The sequence below is a fragment of the Mixophyes fleayi genome, chromosome 10, assembly GCF_038048845.1.
Source record: "Mixophyes fleayi isolate aMixFle1 chromosome 10, aMixFle1.hap1, whole genome shotgun sequence".
NCBI classification, from domain to species: Eukaryota; Metazoa; Chordata; class Amphibia; order Anura; family Limnodynastidae; genus Mixophyes; species Mixophyes fleayi.
This window is the reverse complement of record NC_134411.1, coordinates 82,064,466-82,077,253: the sequence shown is the minus strand read 5'-3', so window position 1 is coordinate 82,077,253 and position 12,788 is coordinate 82,064,466. Positions and strand designations below refer to the sequence as shown.

The 12,788-nt window shown below is 40.6% G+C and overlaps 1 protein-coding gene across 1 annotated transcript in view; it reads left to right on the top strand.

Annotated features, from left to right (window-relative positions):
- The window catches only part of WWOX (WW domain containing oxidoreductase), an 820,606-nt gene that overhangs the window by 598,434 nt on the left and 209,384 nt on the right, over positions 1-12,788 (top strand). The gene's annotated exons all lie outside the window — the stretch shown is intronic.

The window sequence follows — 12,788 nt, the reverse complement described above, 5'->3', positions numbered from 1 at the left end:
ACATACCATTTCACAATCATTTTTGCTGTATTAAAAATTACCTTTTGTTTGCACACAGTTCAGGCAGCCATTTTGTGTCATTCATGAGACTGTATTGAATAGAAATTTCTGTCATCACTGAGGCATGAGGTAAAATTAACCCTATTTAACATTTATTTGCTTGTGTATTAATCAATTTGACAATTTAAATTGAGATTTCTATAAAATATACAATTTAAAGAAAAGCTGAGGCGTGAATAATGGACTTCCTCTCAGCGAACTACTAGGCAAATCTAGAACTTTCAGAGTTATAAAATGTACTCTGAGTAATTCAGAAGATGGATATCTCTGCTGTAATGCGATGCCAATAGAAGATGTGTTTGTTAAAATTGAGTATAGCAATGGAGCCCTTTAACCCGTCGTCTCACTGAGCAGGATCAGGGGGAACTTCAGCCTCCTTAGCGGTTGAGGCACTAAAAAAAAATGTAATTGAATAAGTGACATTGTTGTGAGTTTTATGGAGAAAGCCAGATTACACCTTCCACCCTCCAGCAGCTTTCTCCTAAGGTGCGAAAAGAAAACGTGACAAGGCCGTTATCAATAAATCACACCGAGATGTTTATTAACCCGGCAATTCACTGTCTTTTACATTCATGAGGAAGTAACTATTGCTACAAATGTACCAGAGACCTCTGTGAGCCTCAGGGAATTAGAGAGGATGGATTTGTGATCCTAAATAGGAGTCATTTCTATATTATTCAGTATTTTGGCTTTTTGTGGTAGTGGAGCTGATTTATTAGAGACAAGTCTGTGAACTCAAGTAAGAGACGTCAACGCAGAAACTGCTGCAGAGGAAATACTTCTGTGTAACTTTTTCTTTTATTATTTAGAGGAATCGTGAACTAAAGGTTTCATGAAGGTGAATAAGAATACAGTTCGATGCTTCGCTTGCTGTGGAACGTTAGAGAGTTTGGCTATGTATTAACTAACAGGGGCAAATGCAGGATTTGTAGAGTGGGGTTTCCACACCACGCCACCAGTGGGCGTGGCCAGCATGCATGGGGGCGTAGCTATAATATTAGACAGTACTTGGCTGCTCTCCAACTCCTTCTATCCCTATAATATACATGGGCAATGCTGCGTGCACTACTCTCCCTTTTCAAGCAGAGCTGTGTGAAGCAGGGGCAGGGTCCAGCCACCTCAATTATACAGTTCCCCAGGTTTGGAGGGGGGTTTCTGGACACTAGAAAACCCCCTCGGTTGGCCTATGAGCTAAGGTGCTATTTTTACTATCATACTTGCGTAAGTTCATGTATTGGGTGAAATTAAATGAACCAGCAGGTTCCTGTGGATTATGTCAGAGTCGCCAAGCGAATTTCTAGGACCCCCCCCTGACAACAACCTCTTGGGGCCCTTTCCGTAGCTGCTGAAGACGGCATGGCTACACCAGGTTGGTGGCTCCTCCCACTACTCAGGCAAGACAGGGCCCCCAGGCAGACCTAGGCCCCGATACTTTGTACCTGCTCCTCCCCCCTCTCGTGGGGCCCCTCGATGATGTACGTGGGATGCAGAGAGTGTGCCTCTATCATAATGGTTAATTGTTTTGTAAAGAGCTGCAAAACTGTGGCAATAATATAAAAAGTAACATTCTCGGATTATCTCGGCCTTTTCTAATTTATCTAATACATTTCTGCTTGAATCCACAGCTCATAAGTAAGAAACCACAATAATATATGGTACCCAAAGTCAATCAAATATTAATATAAATCATCTTACCATCTTGGGTATATGAATCAAAAATATAATAATAATAATATTATTATAAAATTAAAAAACATTTTGTGACATTGCCTTTTAAAGAATAATTTCACCAGTAAATGAATGATCAGTTTTGGGTGGAACATACTAGGTAAAACCTGATCCCAATAGGTTACTTCCCTGGGGTGCGGTCTTTCTATCAATTCTCACAATATTTATCATGGTCAGGCGGCTGCTCCCCTCGCCCCTGCGTCTTTCTACTGGCAGCGTATCCAGCACTCTTCCTGGCTGACCAAACACCGGGTTAGTCCACCAATATCTGTCGCACTCTCCTCGCTCCTGCCGACACAGGACCAGATTTATCAAACTTTCTAATCCGGAAAAGTGGAGGTTTTACCCCTAGCAACCAATCAGATTCTAGCATTTTCAATTAGACCAATGATAGCTAGAATGTGATTGGTTGCTATGGACAACATCTCCACTTTTCCTATTTAGAATGTTTGACAAGTCTACATTCCGTCTTTTTTGGGACAGGCAGAGTGTTGTCCCTGACACCATGCTGCCAACAGGAGGAACATTCGGGTGGAATTATAACTTCACTTTCTATGGTTGATTGTAGTTATTTCAATAATTGCATATTTTTTTTGTGGAAAATTTATGACTATCCACAGATTTAAGATATCTGGATCTAACTGCAGACATCTTTCCAACATCAGGCAAAGGTTTGATTATTTATGATTTTGTTTATCTGTTTAATTTCGCTTTTATTACTGAAATTGGCGCGCAACAATAGAGCCCGTAATTTTCGCTTACGGAGTGACCTTGTTATCATTTCACTTTTCCCACTTTCTATAAAAGGTGCGTTTAGGGGGTTTCCAGCAACTTCAGGGTCAGTCAGCAATATTTTTATCCTGCCTCTGCTACACCTGGGCCAGAGAGCCTGTGCAGAGCTAATTTGGCTGATTCTTTGCATTGAGCTTGGTATAGGTCAATAGAACATCTGCTGGCCTCCATATGACGGCTCACAGAACACCCTGTACTTCTTTTCAAGGAGTCCTTTCAGCTCATTGTCTCACTGACGCTGCAACTGGAACGTACTCTCCATTGTGTCAACTGTACAAAAAAAAAATCCAGGCACCATTTGCAGCCCCCATTTCCGCCTATTGGAAAGCAAACGTCGCCTTTTCTTCACAGTCACGAAACAGAGCTATATTTTATTTCCATACTGTATATCCCAAAGGATCTTTAAACCTCCAATGTATGAGGGGGTCTTATAAAATTCACAAATATTTTTATAAAAGTAGAAGAAAACATTTATTTAATGGTGTTTGTGATAAAGCTTCGTACTTATGGGTGGGATGTTTTTTTTTTACTATGTACTTCAGTCTTCCTGTTAGTAAATATCTTGAAGAACACTTTTTAGGGGCCTGATTCATTAAGGAACTTAGGCAAGAAATTTTTACTTCAGTCTCTTGGACAAAACCATGTTACAATGCAAGGGGTGCAAATTAGTTTTCTAATTTACATAAGTTAAATAATATCTGTTTTTTCATGTAGCACACAAATACTTGACAGCTTATTTGTGCACTGAAATTTAAAGTTGATATTTATGTGCTACATAAAAAAAAACACATTATTTAACTTATGTGCAAAATAGAAAACTAATTTTCACCCCTTGCATTTTAACATGGTTTTGTCCAAGAGACTTAAGTAAGACATGTCTTGCCTAAGTTCCTTAATGAATCAGGCCCTAGATCTCTAAAGTAGCCTGGAACAGAGAACAAAACCATATACTTATTTTGCAGATGTTATATTTACATAATTTCTATCCCTATAGTATCAATATGGTTTGTGGTAGAAAATAGTGTTTTGAAAAGTAAACCAGCAACTTTACTAGTGATTCAGTGGTTGCTATTATCACTGTAAAACTTACCACCCAATACTGATGTTTTTGGCAGGACAGTCAAGATTTTTGGATCCGAAAAGGGTATGTGTCCTACTGTAATGGGGGATGTGGTTTAGGCAAATTGGGTGTGTGGGTGGTATTTGAGGGGGTCTTAGAATGACTGTGACTAGGATTATATGATTACATTTATTGTCTTCAAATGTTATCACTTTTAGGGGCATATTTAATAAAGCACGATAGTGCTTTTAACGGGTCATTAAGGTGTCCTCCTGTCCTCCGCAAATTTATTAAGGGTGCATCGCAGCAGATATCATGGATATCTGCTGCTTTGCATTCCTCTTCGTTTTTGGGAGCAGTCACCATACAACAGTATGGTGACTGCTCCTGGCCGCAATCTAACAAGTCCCGAAAAAACATTTTTTTCGGGAACTTGTCATGTTAATGTACAGCTGAAGCTGGCGTACATCATCCGAATGGAAGAAATCTAATGCTGTCAGCTCTGCTCCGAAGAGCAGAGCTGGACAGCGCATGTGTGGAGGGATTACATGATCCCTCCCTGTCACTCAGCGCTCTCTCTCTGCAACTATTGTTGCAGAGACAGAGAGGGGATCTGTGTGCGCATGTCCAGTTCTTGGAACTGGAGATGCGCAATTGAAGAGTGAAGAGAAGATCCGGAGACAGCGCTTCCGAAGAGGGGGGTAAGTATGATTTTTTTTATCACTGAAACAGCAGTTTTTCGGAACTGCTGTTTCTGTGCAGGGCTGTACATAAATGTGAGAAATAGTTCAATCCTTATCATTGCGATAAGGATTGAAAATTACTTTTCACTTTATGTGAATATTGATAAATGTGCCCCTTAAAGAGAGAAGAATAAGTCCGCACTAGGTATGGTATTTTATCAATTACCCTGTATACAGCAATTGTAATGAGAGGGGGTGTTCTTCCAACTTAATAGGACATTTCTTATAATACAAGACCATAGTTGAACAATCTAGTGGACTCCAGTCCACTAGATTGCAAAACCACTTTTATTAGTAACACAAAAAAAATTATGTATTCATATCTTCATATTTATTAGGCCCATAGAGGCGAAATATTTAAAATACAAATAAAAGAAGTGAACAGCAGGGAGAAATTAACTACTCCGTTAAGATTAAATCAAACCAGACAACAGGATACATTGTCTGGTAATCCTATGTCTATCTTTATTTGTGTATTGTACTTTTTCATGAAACAGGAAGAACTGACTTGTTTGTATTACTTTATATTATCTTTATGACTCTATTTGATGCAATAATATTGATCTTTTTAATAAAGTCGCATATATTACACACTGTGTGTTTTCATTCAAATTCTCTTTCGTCCATCAACACCGTAGGGGATTCCTTCCTAAATCCCAATATTAGGTATAATGATTTTGCACACTGATAAGTGTTGATGGATGAAAAGAGAATTTGAATGAAAACATAATTCAGCCTTCCCACTCTAAGGCGTCTATTTATTAATGTGTGACGATAACAATGATTTACTAACCCTGCTTATAGCAGGGATAAAAATTAATTATTGGCTCAATTTACAGAGAAAATATCACCGGCCCATCTGAGTAATAGTCACTGCCTGCCGATACTGGCTGGGTCGGGTCAGGCTTCCCTTAGGGCGTCGCCAGGCCGTCTCAGGGCACCTGAGCATGCGTGACCTGGATCGCTGGTACACACATGCGCAATGGCACTGAACGCCCAGGCTTGTATATATAAATCTATAAAATATAAATCGGGCTTAAATCTACATCTTCAAGTTATTATGTTATCAATGAGTTGGATGCAACTGTCAGAAGCATGGACGCGGCATTGTGGCCCCACCACCTAGTTTTATTGGTCGAAAAGGGTGGTGACAGCATTGGGGGCGGGGCTAAGGGCACAATTCTTTGAGCCCCGCCCCCACACACCCACCTGCCCCCCGGACCTCCCGGGACATATGCTGCCAATATTGGCAACTATGGCTAAGATGTCATCCAAATCCATCCAATGGAAGACCCAGAATAGGCTCCCTGGGTCAAAGTTCTGCCCAGCGTACACTAAAGGGAGGTCCGACTGGGACCACAACCACTCCATAAGGCATCCCAGACCAATTGCCACCCCAATGTGAAGTTTTCTTCCAAATCCATCCACTGGAAGACCCAGAACAGGCTCCCGGGTCAAAGTTCTGCCCAAAAAATTATGTTTTTAATACTTGTCGCTTTGTCGCGTTGTCGCTCTGTGGTCTAATAACTTACTTTTTCGATACTAAATAACTATGTAAGGTTTGACAGCTTTGCCTTGAGAGCTGTGGAAGATATTCGCCAGCAAACAAACAAAGTTCTTCTTATTTAAAAAGAAATCCTATATCCCTGTCATTATTTTCTCCTTTTACATCCTGAGATAACATTGGTGAAAGGTGGATTACAGCAGTACGGTACATGTATCCTCTTAGTTCTTGTTAACTAGGCTTCCCCTTTCCCCTGACAGAAACACAGAATTTGTACGGAAATAGGCCATTTCATTGTTTAATAAATAGGCCCGTAAATCACTCTGTGATGGTCAATTTATTTTTCCACCACTGCAAAAACAATTGTCTCTCAGATGGTTTCTGCTCATTCCTGAGGGGAGCGCCACCTAATCTCCGAGTTTAAGGTAGCCAACCACAAAGCTCCTCAGTGTTCACATGACGAAGGGAGATGAGGGCTGCCGGGAATAATGCTTCGAATGAGAAGTGGGACGTTCCAAAGCCTCTCTGCTCACCACGTCTTCTGTCATGTGACTGTGGTTTCCATAGTAATTCCATGACACTTGCTAAACTATAAATCATGAATAACAGATTGACAAAAACAGAAAGGAAATATAACGTGTTTTCTTACAGGAAACCAGAATGATTTATGTTAAAAAACACACATCATTTTTTTCATGTAATTGCAGCTTTAGGTGACACTATTAATAGAATGGCTAATTAAGAACAACCTTCTGACAGTCAGGCTAATGTGTGAAATAGCTAATGCAAGCTGATAACTGATATAGGATCCCAAATTACCTCCCGTCTCCTGAGTAATGGGTGGTTGAGTTTCACTATGTTGTAAAGGGCCTGTCACTTGTATTACACATGAACATGGTGACGTGTGTCTATATACGTCTACAGCAGGGTCCCTGCATGTTATTTTCACAGGGGGCACATTGCACATAATTAAACATCAGAGGAATGTGTCTTTAACCGAGTAAGAGATAACGTTTGGCTCTGAGTCAATGAAATAAACACATCTCATTGTTCATCATAGCAAATCAGTGTTCGATTAGTTGCTAGATTATGACCCCCTAATTTAAAAAGATTCAATTGCGTTTTTGTTCCTTCATCAAAATCCATTTTTGTGCATCACCCTGTTCAAAGATATATAATAATATGCAGAAATAATTACGTTATAGAGGCCTTGTACACATGAATTTAATAAGCGTTTGTAAAGTCCATTTTAAATGCTCCTTGACACCTATAGTCCAAAAAAAATAAATATAAGTGAAGACGTACACTTTGTGACGAGCGTTGGATCGTTTCAATTTTAACGGTGTCTGCAGCATTTAAAAGTGTTAACACACTGTAAACTTAAACAGGTTTTGAACAGGAGCTCTTGTTAATTCCATGGTACATTATGCTGCAGGAAGGCGTTGGGAACAGGTTCTTTACGCTCTGTTAAAAACAAGGACAAAAGTCCAGTGTTTTGTCTATGTTAGAAATCACAGAGCTGCCTTTTGGCTTCTGTTTTCTTCTTTTTAGCATTTTTCTAATTAAAAATTCTTTGTCATTGGCCGTCCTAGGATAGAGGGGGAAAAATAACAAAGCGTCATGTTTATCAATGGTTAAAAAGCCCCGTGACATTGGCGATAGATCTTCACCCGATATATATAGGGACTACAGTGACAGGTTTGCTCCTCTCTACCCCCGTAATACTTATCGCCATCTCGGGACGCTGATAGTAGAATAAAATAGATGAAAAAAATGCTTTATTCTTTGAATAAAGCATTTTCTTTTCAATAACAAATATTTATTTAAATATTTACTTTTTTTTAAAAAAAAATATTTGCATTTATTTGTTTATTTTTTTTTATTAGTGGAAGTGAATACGCCAGAGTGGGCTCTGAGTTCCACAAAGTATGTGAGAACTAACTAGCCAGGTCTCGCACGTTCCATGAGACGCGCTAAATTAACCCTCAGCGCTCCGGCCAGTACGAATGAGACGGCCGCATCTCGCTCAACTGTCCTGTAATATTTTATTGATAATTTGCTGCAATTATTTTTTTTTAATCACTGTCATAAGCCCAGGAAAAATATTTGCGTACCAGCCAACTGTCCCGATAGAGGCGGGACAGTCCTGATTTGAGGGCTCATCTCGCCACTCCCCCATCCCGCTGCCGGAGAGGCTCATATGGGGGGGGGGGGGGGGGGGGGAGGGATATATTTTTGTTTCATCCATTTTAACAAAAGTACCCAAACTATAGACATCCTCTGCGATCTTAGTGGAAAATCTGCTTAGAGCTGTCCCTGTTAAAGACCTGTTATTGCTGTGTGTCTTACCAAAGGCTATTACAGTCTTGCATCTAATCGCAACAGCTACTGGCTGTGCTATCTACACATGTAATCTAATGCCCTTAGGTATTTAAATGACCCCATAATGAGAGATTTGATATTCAGAATTTGACAACTGAGTAGTGGTAACACTGAGTCCTGCTTAATTTAGCTCTGTGACGAACTCATTCTGCGGACTGGAATTACATTGCTACTTTAGTGCTTGGAATGTTGTTATGGGTATGGAACCTCTCTGCCCCCTGCTCTCACCATCTTAGTATAACCCACACGCTCGTCCCCTTACACCTTCCTTTTCTACACCCACATTATCCTCTTGTGTCTAATTTCAGTCATTAGTCCCGGCCTAATTCATCATGATTGGACCATTGTTATTGCCTACACCTCTGATTATATTATGAATTTTATATGTGCTATTTTATTATAAACACTACAGATGGTGGTTCAGGGAGTGACAACATTTCCAGTGTATGGATTCAGCTTTCTTTTCTATCCATAAAACGGTTTAAGATAGAATCAAACATTTGTCCCAGTGGGAAATTAGTTACAGTCAGGTAAGCAATGTTATATAGTATGTGTAATACACAAGAACACAGATATAATAATGACTAAACTGATCGATATCTACACTACTTACTGTCATGATTCTGTTTCTGTTCACATTTTATCTCTTCTGGTTGCTTGTAAGCTATGTATGTTTATATTTATTTTAATGATAAACTTTATTATACCCATATTAGGAGAAAGTAGAGATGTTCACTGACCCCCGTGAACTGGTTTTGGTTTTGGATCTGGATTAGCTTTGTGTTTTGATTTTGGTTTTGGCAAAACCGCCCTCGTGTGTTTTGGTTTTGGATTTTTTAGAAGAATTGCTAAAATATGCTTAAATCACATACTTTTGCTCTTTTTTTGCTCCTACATTAATATTAACCTCATTAACATTAATTTTAAGTCATTTGCAGTCAATTTTGACCACCTCACAGATCACATTATTATTTTCATACACTTTCGTACAAATACTGCAGCGACCTGGCTGGATGGTAAGCGACAGAGCAATGACACAAACACACGGCAGTTCCTAGCACATCTAGGACACATTGGCACACAGCAGTGGCAGAAAAGAAAAATCGGGGTCCACCCTCCCTCCCACCCCTCGCTATGTTGGGTCTTAAAAAGGAATTAAAAACTCGCAAGATCCAAGAACCGACGACACCCCAATGAGGTTTTGCATCGTTTTCAATTCCGAGGGCTCACAACAGCTCGGCTCGGTATTCCTTAAGTTCGAGTGTGTGCGGTTCTCGAGGAACCGAGCCTGAGCATCTCTAGAAGAAAGTAACTTCTCTTATAAAAAGCAAGATAAAGGGGCTGATTTATCAAAAGGCAAAGAGTCCTATTGCCATCCAAAATGGCCGTTTTCATTTCATTATAAAACATATCTACACATCAGTGTGGCTAATTTAGTTACCGATATACTTAGGTTCTCCTAATGGCAAGACATAGTTTAAAAGTTACGTCTTCCGTGTGAGGCGTGTGGCGGCCATCTTATCCATCAGGGTTTCCCTTTATTGTCAGAGGAAACAGATCACCTCAGAGAGGAAACGGATCACCTCAGAGAGGAAACGCCATGTCTGATTTGCCTGGCATGTCGCCTAATACTAGCAGTATAAACGGCTCTATGTCAGTCTATAAACAGTACTGTGCAAACGTTTTAGGCAGGTGTGGAAAAAATGCTGCAAAGTGAGAATGCTTTCAAAAATAGAGGTGTCAATATTTTATTTTTATCAATTAATAAAATGCAAAGGGAATGAACAGAAGTTAAGTCTAAATAAAATCAATATTTGGTAACTTTATTATGGACCTCCTATACCACCTTGTCCGTTGTTGCTGGGGACCCGCTGGGCTTACCTTGCCACCATCCCCTTTCTTTATCCCAAACTGCGCCTCTCTATCCGCAATAGAAGGGGCCTGCTGCCACCACTAGGCTCCTTCATCGGTACCTAGGACCACTTCCTTCTGGGTAGCTCTCGCTACTTGCGTACCCCTTGCTGGGCACCTGGGCTGGTGCACCTGGCCTCTTGCTTTCAGATCAGGGTTGCTGTGGATGGTTCCCCCTGGCCTATCACACTGGTCAGAGCTGCAGGTAGCGGGCGTAGCTTTGGTACTGGATGCAAAATTCCAACCTCGGAACACTCGGATAATGGATTAGATTGGTCTAATCTGTAGGTCAGAGGAACTACAGCAGGGTAAGTAGTCGTCAGAGCAGGATCTTACAGCAGTGATGTTTTGTTAGCTCAAGTATCCCTTATAAGGACAGTTACACTAGTTTGTGTTACTAGTGATCTCCAGAAGGTACAGATGGTATAATGATACATTACATTGTAAACAAGAGCCCCTTTTACACACATATTGTCAGGCTGTAGCTCAGCCCCCTGATCCGACCAGGCACCAAAACGTCTAATATCACATTAGATAATTTAACATCATGATATAATCTAATCTTGCATCTAACGCAATTTAACTTTTGCATCAAACTGTGATTTCCTCAAATGTGATGTCTACATTGTTAGGATGTTTCCTGTCCCTCTTACAAGACATGGTATCGACCTTCTGCCCAGGGGCGGATCCAGAACTTAATTGTACCGGGGGCGATTTAGGGGGGGCAATTTAGCCCCGTCCCCTTTTTGCCACCTAAGGCTGCCGACGGCTGCACACTATGTGCAGGTCCGTTCGGCAGAGAGAGTTAGGGAGAGAGTTCTGCCCGACTGCTCTGATTGTGCAGCCGGGCAGGACTCTCTCCCTAACTCTCTCTGCCGAACGGACCTGCACATAGTGTGCAGCCGCCGGCAGCAAGCCCCTGCTAGGGGGGCGCGCCCCTCCCTGGATCCGCCACTGCTCCTGCCAGGCATTCAGGCCAAAGCAGGTATTTCTTACTTCTGAGATAAAAATAATTAATTAACTTAATTTAGGATTTCCATTCCTCCTTTCTTAAACAAACCATTTCCTCCGCCATGACTACTGCGTCAGAAATCAGCACATTTGTAATACACAAATATGACACAGTATCAAAATTGGTACTTTTGCAATGATATAAATTGGCGCACTGAGCTAATAACTTAAATATATTTATACAATCAGTTATTTATAAGTGATCCAGCCACATTAACCATCTATGGACTTGACTTAAAACTCCTGTTTATAAAAGTACAGAAACTGGTGACTGGTTTCGACTTGTCAGCCATTCTCAAGCCTTTGAGAAATCATGTCCGTTCCTACACCTCTATATTTATTATTCAGTAACAAAATAGGAACACAGTATTTTCATCAGTTACCATAAAATATTTAATCTTTTTCTACAATTGACAGAGGAGCCTAACTGTATTAAATGTACCTGCGTACAACTGCTGCTTGTACGCCACCTAAAACAGGATGTAACTTTGTTCAGTATTTCTCGTTAATTTCCCCTATCTTTGGTGATATTATCCATTCGTATGCCAAGCGGCGAAAGCTGTTAAGCTGGAATTGGCCTCAGATCTCCAAGGAGGTGAGAGGAGAGCATCAAGCACTATTGACTAATCTGCAAAAGTTGTCTTATAAAACATATCTGCAAAACGTGTGGGAGTTCTCTGCAGCAAAGCAATTGCAAGTTCATTTGTTATTTCCAAGAGCGGATTCTTTGTGATTCAAAGCGCGGTTGGATAACAAATGTGAATCTGTTTCCAGGCTGTTTGCAGTCATATATTTTTCATTTGGTTTCACTTGGAAGAGCGAAACATCACGTCTCCTTAGAGAAATAATGATGTTGCACAATCTGTGGCTGGCTTTCTCTCCGTCTTTTGTCAGGTGGCATGTGATATGCTTGTCGGCTGGTAATTTAAAGACTGTCAGTTTTTCAGTAGCCACCAGGGAGCCCAGCGATCACAAGTTTTCTTTGCTTTGCTCAGCTCCGTCGGAGAGGTCTGTATCTGCGAGCGGCGAGAGGGGTGTTCGGTCATGTCACGTGCCAGAGCTACTTTTTTTTTTTTTTTTTTTTTTACTGTTAACATCTTGATTACAGTGAACCTTTCTGGAGAGCGTCCCAGAATGAGAAGTTGTATATGGTTTGGTAAATGTCATAACACAAATTTGTCTTCATAGGGAACCTACTCTGCAGGGTAAGCACATAATAACTCAGCACAAATAGGACAAACTGCTAAATTATAGCGCCATGGCTTATTCTAGTGCAATGTTATCTCTGACATGTATTTTCGTTTTATGAAGACGGAAAGATGCAGAATAGGGCATTACATGCGAGAGTCCTCTCCTGAGACCAGAGAGGATCTTGCGCTGGGTGGGGGGAGATTCTATAAAGTTTTGTTTGAACATTTGAAAAGTTATATTTTAACATCTGTTAAAGTTTAAAGGGACCTGTCAAACGCACATAGCGCAGGCATTCATTGTGTGTTGTGAACCACTGATTCTGTACTCACGTGGACACTGCTACCTGACAGTACAGATTCTGTTTGAGGCATCTTGTAACAAGGACGATGCTAATTAAAGATGCCAT